Genomic DNA, 10,339 nt, shown 5'->3' on the forward strand with positions numbered 1-10,339 from the left:
TATTATTCATTAATTGTTGTAGCATTTTCCATATGAACAACTATAAACTACTTTTGTCCATGAATCTATCTGTCTATCAGTGTGAAGAAAGAAATTTTATGTGTATGTATATATGTGTGTGTATACAATTTCTAACACTTACATGGCACTTATTATATGCCATCTCTTATATGTTCTAAGAGATTTACAAATATTATCTCAGGCAACCTCCAGAACAACCCTGTGAGGTAGGTATTATTATTATCTTCATTTCACAATCAAGGAAATTGAATCAGCAAGTATTTAAGACAGTTGCCTGAGGTCACAGAGGAAGTAAGTGATGAAACTAGAATTCAAACCCAGGCAGTCTGACTCCAGAATTCCTCCAAGATTAAAAGAAAAGATTTAAGAGTCAGATAGGCCCGGGGGTACTTTAGAAGTAACATCATGATGGCTGCCCAAGGAGAACCCTAAGTTAAGTTTCAACTTGTGTTGATTAGTGATCATTGGACTAAAAAACTACATTTGTGAAATGTCATCTGATGGATGAATTTGAGAAGTATGTAGCTACCTTGAGTGTTGAAGTCCTTCCCCTTGTGTTTCACACTGACAGAAGGCCTATTAACTCCTCTGTGTGGTGTACAGCTGGTCAGAAGCTTGGTGGGCGGAGAGACGGCTGTTACATCCCAGCCCAGTGTGCTACTATGCTTGGTGTAACTTCGAGAGTTATTTACAAGAACGTGTCTAACTGGCATAGAGATCTGGTATGAGTGTTGTAAGGCCAGGAACCGCCATCATGGCCACGCACATGCAGAAAATCTGCTTTTCCCATGGAGGGCAAGGGATCAGGGAGGCCCCTGCAATAATGATAGCAGGAACCAAGAAAGCAAGCCCCTGGTCTGTCCCCATTTTATAGTGTAAAAATCAAAACCTTTAATCCAGTATACAACTAAGGAAGTCTCTGATACAAAGTCACTTATTTGAGGCATAAATGGGATTCTTCATAAGGGTACACCACCCCCTATTATGCAACAGTCAAGGGTGTGGGGAAAAGCTTAGTTTTAAAACTAAGCCTTAGGCTATAATAACTTTGCCAGCTTACAGCCTGTCCCCCACACTCAAAGCGAGCAAATATATGTGTCATATTTAAAAACTTATTTTTACCAACAAGTGTGTGTAAAAACATCCCCATCATGTTGGTCAGCAACCAAGTCGATATTAAGAACAGGAAATTTAAGGCACAACCGTTGTCTTCCACTGAAAGAAGAATCTTCAGCACTATGACATTGCTGCCCCAAAGTGACTACAACTTGAAAAGCCCTTCCTCTGGCTTCCAAAATAACTAATGGGACTCACCATGTCTGCTCTGGTCATGGGTCCAGTTTGGCAGCACAGTATGAGCATGAGGGTGCTCAGACCACCGTTGCCCCTGGTGAGGATGATGACCTGTGAGAAAGGGAAGCTGGAGCCCAGTGTCAGAAGTCTAGTTTTCCAGGCAACTGTCCTATGATGTCAGGGGTCCAGCGCATCTGCCACTTTATTATGTAGCTAAGCAGAACGTGTATTTTGGGGGATGCTGAAGGAGATGAATGGGCTTTACAGTGAATGTGGCAGTTAAAAAATACCTTCATTCTTTGGACCTGCATATGTAGGTCCCTATTCTGGAATGCAGTTGTTTGCTTATTGAGGTTTGCAAATGTAAGACCGCTATGGTCATATCACAATATTCAGTGGTTTATGACAGTCATCTTGTTTATTACTGTCATTCCCACTCCTTTTCATTTAGAATCAGAATGAATTTGTATTTCAAATACCTAAAAAATAAAAGAGAAGGTTTAAATAAAACACTTAGCCAATGCTCAGTAAATGGGAAGCCGTCAATAAACGGTGATATAGCAAGTATGGCTTCTTCTTCCAAACCTTCACCCTTTTCCAGATCTTAGGGCCGTCTTTCCCCTTTCCTCTTTCAGTCCAGATGTTCAGTTTGTTACCCCTGTTGACATTAAGCTGGAGCCAAGTTTCCATATTTAAATATTCAGGCTGCTCAAGTTCTATTCAGTTTCCTAGGGTATTTTGCCTTCATTTTTTATCTTGTTTTATTCTCTCCGGTGTCCTGTGACCCTGGTCGCTGGAAGGGTCAGAGAAGGGAAGGGAGCCACAGCTCTCTCTGGCAACTGGTAAAGAATGGGTGCTTCTTTCCTGGGGTGGAAACAGAGTTAAGCAACAGACTGTAAGGCTTATCTCAGGGATATCCACCCAATGGGGCCACCCACTACACCCACAAACTTGTGTCTGTCCTTGGCACAGAGATCCTTGAGAGATCCACCATGGAACACCACCTCCCTGAGAACGGGGATCCATGCCAGCACTAGAGGTAGAAGAAGTGAGCTACCCCCTGAGCGTGCATCCTGGGGCTCAGTGGGTTCCCAGCTGGGGTGCCCTGCGCTCACCTGCCCCACACTCTGTTGAGCAGGAGGTGTTCACACAGCTCTAGTACAATTTTCTGGAGCTTGAGATCCATTCCACCTGCTGCTTTTTAGGGTCTGACCTCTGATTACTGATGCAATAGGAAGAGCAGGAACCGCACCCCAGTCCGGTTCCCTCCTGCCTTTCTGGCTATTGCCAGAGTCTCAGCATGGACACAACAGCTGTCACAGAAATTAGTCATAAAGAGAGCATGCATGCTTACCCAGAGACAGGGAACTGAACAGGTCCAATGATAACTTAAGCAACTTTCTGGGCAAATGTGTATGTCCTGCCCAAGTCAACAGCATGAGGACAGCCTTTCTCTGAGAGGTAAAGTGAAGGACAGCACTGGCGAATTGTGACACAAGCCGTCTGCAGCTACTGCTCCACCCTTCCCCTTTCGGGGTCCCTCCCTCCACCCTCCCAGAAACCCATGTCCTTGTGCCATATGGAGGCAGCCACCCACTTATATAGCCTGGCCTTATCCTCTTTTCTTCCTCATAAGACACATCTTTCCTCGCCCCAGACTTCTGAGGGCTCCACCTCACTTTGGTAACAAGGGAAATTGTTAAAGGCACAAATTCCTGCTCATTTGTCAACTAGCTATTGGGCCAACCTCCCCCCATATGCCATTACCTCTGAACCCAAGTCAAATGTATAAAAATGTGGCTTGTGGAGAATTACCTAAGCTTTAGGTCATTCCTAAATTTTGCTAATGCTCACCTGAAGGCTGCTAAGATGTATGAGGTGTTTACATTTGACGCTGTGAGGTAAGGGGGTGTTTTTATGAACTGGTAACTAAACCCATAAAACCCACTACCAGAAAGTAGCAGAACCTTTGTGCTGGGAGCCATGGAGTAGCTGAACAAGCCATCCAATCCCACATGTGCCTGAGCTCCAGGCAGGGTCGGGAATTAGGTCGCTCATGCTTCCTGGGCTCCCCGGTCTGTGTACCACTGCACACTGCTCTCCCTGGCCCCTCTCAGCCCCCAGCCCAGATGCCCTGCACAGCACCCTGGAGTCCTACAGACTGGTCTGGTGGCCACAGGGTTCAACTCAGCTGAGACACTTTAACAGGGATTTGGAGCTCCTGAGGATGGATTGTGCCCTTGAGGATATATAAATTACAACCAATCTCTTTTTCTATCTGTGCTCACTTTGCTTCCCTTTCAATTCTGTCTGAAATGTATGGAAAACCTCAGGTTTCCCTTGCCTAACACCCTCATCATGCTTGTTGCTATATTATGAATGTAGTTTAAAAAATACATACTTAGTCCCTGGCCAGTTTGCTCAGTGGTAGAGTGTCGGCCCAGCATGTGGATGTCCCAGATTTGATTCCCTGTCAATGCACCAGAAGAAGCACCCATCTGCTTCTTCACCCCTCGCCCTCTCGTTTCTCTCTCTCTCTCTCTCCCTCTCTCTCTCTTTCTTTCTTCCCCTCCTGCAGCCATGGCTCAAGTGGAGCAAGTTGGCCCCAGGCACTGAGGATGGCTCCTTGGCTTCCACCTCAGGCACTAAGAAGAGCTCAGTTATGGAGCAATGGAACAAAGCCCCAGATGGTCAGAGCATCGCCCCCTAGTGGGCTTGCCAGATGGAGCCCAGTTGGGCACAATGCAGGAATCTGTCTCTTCCTCCCCTCCTCTCACTAAAAAAAGGGGAAAAATTTTTTTTAAATACTTACTATTTGTCTATTCCAAATACCTCACCATATAAATGGAATCATACAATATTTGTGTGTGTGTGTGTGTGTGTGTATATATGTATATAATATAAAAATAAATGATGTATATAATATATACTCACCATATCACGGTTCACTTTTCACAGTCTCACTGTATCACGGATTTTAAAATTGTATGTATCTAATTTTGTTTGTGGATTTTTCACTATATAGCAGGATTTTGTGGTATATAGGTATTTTTATATATTTATTAATTTAATTATTTTTGCAGTAAAATAAGCAAAATAACTGTGGGAAAGGTTAATAACAGTGTGGGAAAAGTTTATAAGAGTGTGGGGAGGGTTTTTAAATCCTTAAAATATATATAAATAATAAAATAAATATAAGGTTGCTATATTTTTGCCTGGTGTGGGGTTCTGTAACCTAAACCCTGCAGTAAACAAGGAACCACTGTAAATATATGCCTCCACTAATATGAGGTAGCTGGAATAAACAGATTCATAGAATGGAGATTACCAGGGGTTGAGAGGAAGGGACAGGAAGGTTAGTGTTAACGGGTGATAGTTGGCCTGACCAGGTGATGGCGCAGTGAATAGAGTGTCGGACTGGGATGCGGAGGACCCAGGTTAGAGACCCCGAAGTAGCCAGCTTGAGTGCAGGCTCATCTGGCTTGAGCAAAAAGCTCACCAGCTAGGACCCAAGGTCGCTGGTTCGAGCAAGGGGTTGCTTGGTCTGCTGAAGGCCCACGGTCAAGGCACATATGAGAAAGCAATCAGTGAACAACTAAGGTGTCACAACAAAAACTGATGATTGATGCTTCTCATCTCTCTCCGTTCCTGTCTGTCTGTCCCTGTCTATCACTCTCTCTGACTCTCTCTCTCTGTCCCTGTAAAAAAAAAAAAAGGTGATGGTTGCACAACATTGTGAATATACTTAATTCCCCTGAACTGTACACGTAAAATGGTTAAAATGATAACTTTAATGTTATGTATATTTTTCCACCAGTATGTAAAATTTATATTATATAGTTTATACATATTCCATATTTTCATATTATAAAATATGTTATCTCAATTCTTATTTAGACATACTTACACAGCTAATTTCAGACAGTTTACATTTTACTGTTTGATCTCTCCTCTTTCATATCATATGCCTTGGTTTGGGTCCTCTGTCCCCTAAACATCCCGCAGATTTGGGTGTGACAGTCGGGAGCAGTGCCAGTCTAATAAAACCCCCACGGCCCTCTCCTGCTGCATTCCCCACGGCCACCCTCTCATCCGTGCTTTTAAGCAGAAAGCTTTGCTAGTTAAAGAAAAAGGCCTTGATTTTTTTAGTGGTACATTTAATAATTCATAAATCACGAGAGGTTCAAACAAGTTCAAAGTTTAAAAGTTTAAAAGTTTTGCTGGAGCTTTAAAGTTTAAACTGTCAGAGGCTTTGACAAAAAACTTTTCCTGTCTGGAATATTTAAGATTGTTGTGTCATATTATATTCAGGACTCTATTATATCCTCCTCTCCCAAAATGTTTCTCCTAAGAAAATCCCGCCATAGTCAGCATAAGCATGTTCTTTGCAGCCCTGACACCCCAGGTCCAGAAGGTCAGCAAGTACCGGAAGCCGGTCTGGGGAGAGGTTGGGGGGCTGTGACACCCACATATGGAGGGAAAGCACTTAGTTGGCCAGGATCGCCATTGTGTGGGGATTTCTCTTTAAAAGAATGAAAATTGTAAAATGAGATTCTGGCAAATGTGTGTTACAAGGTCTTGGCGGAAGACAGTGAGTTGTGTATAATCTGCTATTTCAAAATCTGGAAGCGGAGAGGCCAAATCTTCCGCTGGCCTCCAGCTGACGTCTAATTTTTCAGGCATCATTACTGTATTTGCATGTGTAATTGAGTGTGGTGTCAGCCACCCATGCCAAAGCACTTTTTGCAGTATTTTGGGACAAGAACAAACACGGTCATTTCCCTTTCAGACTGTGTTTGACCAAGCAAGCATAGAGCCTGGAGGTCATCTCTGACATTTGGCCTTGGACTCTGACATTGCATATACTGTGCTGCTTTTGCTAATGTCCCCCTCTTTCTCGGAAACCTACCGTGATTCCCCATGCATGGCTCCCCCTACCCTTTCAGGTCAGATCTAAGGACTCAGTCGTGAACTTTCAGTGCCATCGCGCCTCACGTTAGACACTCACTGCAGACAAGCAAACCCACCCCCTGACCGCCCACCTGCCTTGCTCATTGCTGCCTTCAACCCTTTCTGCTGGGCTGTGCCCACAGCTGAGATTTCCTTCTCCTCTTTGCCAAACATTTCTTTAGATTTCTTCAAAACTCTCCTCTTCCACACATTCCCACAAGTCATCAGCATCAACACCAAAGACATCGGCGTAATCAAAATCTTTTCCCAGGTTTCAGAATTTGGTGACAGGATTTTGTAAATGACCTTGTGACATGAATGTAAGTAGTTCTGGACTCTCAACATTGACACCAACCCTTGGACAATAATAAGCACACTTTCATATAAATGACCTCCTTTTATTTTAACGTCCTTCCATCTATGCCTTCACCTCCTGCAGTGAGACTTCAACCCTTGGTGCTCTGCTGGCTTCTCCAAGAACTGCTGATGAGAAAACCAGCATCAATGTTCACCTTTCTTAGGTGGCTACTCGGTAGCATCTGACACTACGCACCACTCTCTTCTTGACTGTCCTCCTGACTTGAGTGACTCGTTTCTCCTCTTTCCATGCCGCCCTCCACGATGCATGTGGGTCTGTTTCTCCAGCTCCTCTCCTCCCAGCGTGGGGTGCTTCCCTTCACTCCCCGATCCTGCCCTTCGTCCAGCACCTTTACCCACGCTTGAGTTACAACCCTTATCCTAGTGACCCCAAGTCTCGGTCTCTGTTCCTCCTAGCTCCTGGGCCCCAGCACCACTTTCTCATCTCTGAACTGGCTCCCCAAATTAGAGTCCAGCAAACTCAAAGTCCATCTCTCAGTTGCCTTCTCTCTGGAATAAAAATCAGTACGACGCACCCTGCTGTCACTCACTCACCCACACCCATCTTGAACTCAGAGTTACACATTCTTTCTGCCCGTGTTTCTTTTGTATTTCTCACTTAGTCAAGTATCTGGTTGTCCGAGGTGGACACCTCGGATTCACCCTGAATGCCTCCCCACTCAATCTGCCCATCTGAGCTGAGAGTGAGATCTGTTGCTTCCATCCTGACAACCTCTCTCCCACCCTCTCCCTCTTACCCCACCACTGCTTCCTTAATTCCGCCTGTCGTCATCTCTCGTCATAACTGTTGTCATTACCTCCTTTCTGGTGGCTCTCCCCACAGTCTTCTCCACTTCCAGTCTTTACAGGGCCTACCATGGAAACAGTCATGTTACTGCTTGTCGGCCGCACCATTTCCCAAGCTACAGCCCGCACTCCTGGAAATAAATTGAAAGCCCTTCTCAGTCTGACCCCCACTGACCCTACCAGCTCCTGACTCCGCCACAGCGCTCCTCCTCCCTAGCTCTTCACTCTTGTCTCTGGCCAGACCAAACCTCCTTCTATTTCCTGAGCATGCAGCCTGGCTCGTATCTCCACACTTTGCAAATATGGTTTCTCCTACCTGCTCTGGGCCTGCTGAGTCCCCATTCCTCCATCGAGCCCAGCTCACTCCCATCACGGAGTCCAGGGATTGCTGTCAGCAGAGAGACTCTGTCACACTCCTAGACAGTTATGTGTCACACACAGGACCCGGCCATTGGACATGCTGTTTTTACTGGTGGGACCCTGACTGTTTATCTTTGATCCTTCAACACCTAAAACTGTGTCTGGCCCTGCAGGGCCTACTTCTCTTCTGAGTGAGTTAAACCTTGTGGCACCAACTGCCACCCTCTAGAAAACCGAATGCAGTTAGGGCGGGAAAGCCCAATACTTAATTCAGATTCTTTGTCCCTCTGTCATTGCAACCTGATAAGTTGTTCACTATTCCTATATGGTAAGTTAGAAAAGAAAACAAGAAAATCCTCATATAGATGAACCTCTTTCTCCAGCAGATTCATCTGCCTTTCTCTGTAGCTTGTAAAATCCATTTATCCCGTTACACGCGTGTTAGGTATCACGTAAAATGTTTTGCTTTATACTAGAATGGCTATAAATTATTTTATGCTAATACTGTACTGATGTTCATATGGTTCATAGAGAATTCTGTATGAATAGTTGAATCACTATTCTGGCATGTGAATTAGGGTATCTTAGAGAAATATTGGCATTGTGATATTTGTGAGGAGATTTTCCTTTGCCTCTGTCTATGGGGAGATGGCATAGATTATTTTTGTATATTTCAGGCCTTGAAGTCAGACAGACCAGGGTTTAAATCCGGGCTCCATCATCACATGACCCGTAGCATGTCACTTCACCTCTCCACCTCAGTTTCCTTATTTGTAAAATTGAAAAAGTGATGCCTCACAGACTCATTGTAAAGATTTAGTGAGATCATATCTTTAAAGCATTTATCACAGAGGAAGCCCTCAATCCTTGCTCAGGTAAGTGCTTGAGTGTTAATGAGTGACAATGCTAAGGAGTGTCCTAATCATTAGCATAGCAAGTGTTTTCTGTATTATGTAACTATATATGTACACCTACACACAAGGACATGTAATATTTACATAAATATATATAATATGTGTGTTTCTGCATATGTATATGTATTCATATGCATGTGTTTGTATTGCCTGTAACAATATATAATCCTCGCACTAACTCTATGATGTAGTTACTATAATAATCTCCACTTTACAGGTGAAGAAACTGAAACAGGTTAGGTAACTTGCCCAAAGTCACACAGCTAGTAAGTAGCAGCCCTGGAATTTAAACGTAGGCAATGTGGGCATCAAAACCATGCTCTAACACCTATGAAAATGTTACACAAAGTCTCAATGCACCATCACCATCACCACTGTCATGGCTGTCCAGGATGTGCCAGCATGTCTATCTCATACTACAAAAGTACTCTGGCAAGGCTGGCTACTCAAGCAGACCCAGGGTGGTCATTTTGTTGCACGAATAAAACTCTATTCAGCTGACAGCCTATGGGGGTGACCTCAAAGGTCAATCCAGTGTGATGCAAATGTTGGGTGGTAGGAAATATTGTCAAGGGAGGCCTTGGGATTTCAGAAGAGTCAAGCCAGAATACAAGCTGGCACAGTCAGAGCATGGGGCCCATTTCTTGTTGTCTTTCTCCTTTTAGCTAGAGAAAGAGACCAGCTGATTTCTGCCTCCCAACAAACTCCAGCCAGACAGTAAGGTTTTGTAATCACGTCTCTCTTGGATCACAGTCCACAGAAATTAGACATGGGTGGAGGGACATGCTTGGGATGTTCAGCATTCAACCCCTGAGCCTGGAAATGAGAACTTCTAGTTCAGTGTCACTATTCTTCTACAAAAATCGCAAGTATCTGTAAACTGTGTAAGTGAAATTGCATGTCTCTTAGGGCTTATTTACCAGAAAATATATTTCTCCTGTGTGTTCTTCTCTTCCCTGTTTTGATTACAGTTACTGACCATCCTTCTTTACCTATATCCCCAACTCCCATCTCCAGGTATGTTCTTTGCTTTGACCTACAAAGAGTCTTGTCCTCTGTAGTCCATGCAAATATGGTTTCCTGAAATATTTTTGCTTTTGGTATTGAGTAGATCTGCCTTTCGATTCTGACTCTGTTTGGTGGGTAAATTGCCTTCTCTAAGCCTAAGTTTTTATGTTTACAAAGTGGGTATATTAAAGAGGTCAACTTGAGAGAACTGTTGCAATGCTTATATGCAATAAATAACAGTAACTAACACTCACTGAGAAATAACATACGTTGGTGACTCTGCTAGGTCCCTTTTCCTGTTTGCAGACAAAACTGTTGAATAATACTAATTTTAAAAAAAGAGATTATAATCTCCTAGTTGGCCCCCAACCTCTTCCCAGGGAATGAAGACTGTCCCATCTGTCAGATCTTTGCACAGAGTATTGTGACACAGGCACCGTCTCATTGAATCCCCACAAACATCCTACAAGGAAGGTATTGCTTCTATCCCCATATTACAAATAAGGACTGAAGTGACCTGCCTGAGGCCATCTACTGAATCAGTGACAGACAGATACACTGAATTACTGTACACTGTAACAATCAAAAACAGTAGCAATAACAATTAGTGGTTATTGAGCCATCACCAT

At 43.9% G+C, this 10,339-nt stretch overlaps 1 pseudogene; it reads left to right on the forward strand.

Moving 5' to 3' along the window:
• Nucleotides 1-429: 429 nt before the first annotated feature.
• Nucleotides 430-1,431, forward strand: LOC136383391 (GTP-binding nuclear protein Ran-like; annotated as a pseudogene).
• Nucleotides 1,432-10,339: the final 8,908 nt, after the last annotated feature.

This window comes from Saccopteryx leptura, chromosome 11 (genome assembly GCF_036850995.1).
Source record: "Saccopteryx leptura isolate mSacLep1 chromosome 11, mSacLep1_pri_phased_curated, whole genome shotgun sequence".
Lineage (NCBI taxonomy): Eukaryota > Metazoa > Chordata > Mammalia > Chiroptera > Emballonuridae > Saccopteryx > Saccopteryx leptura.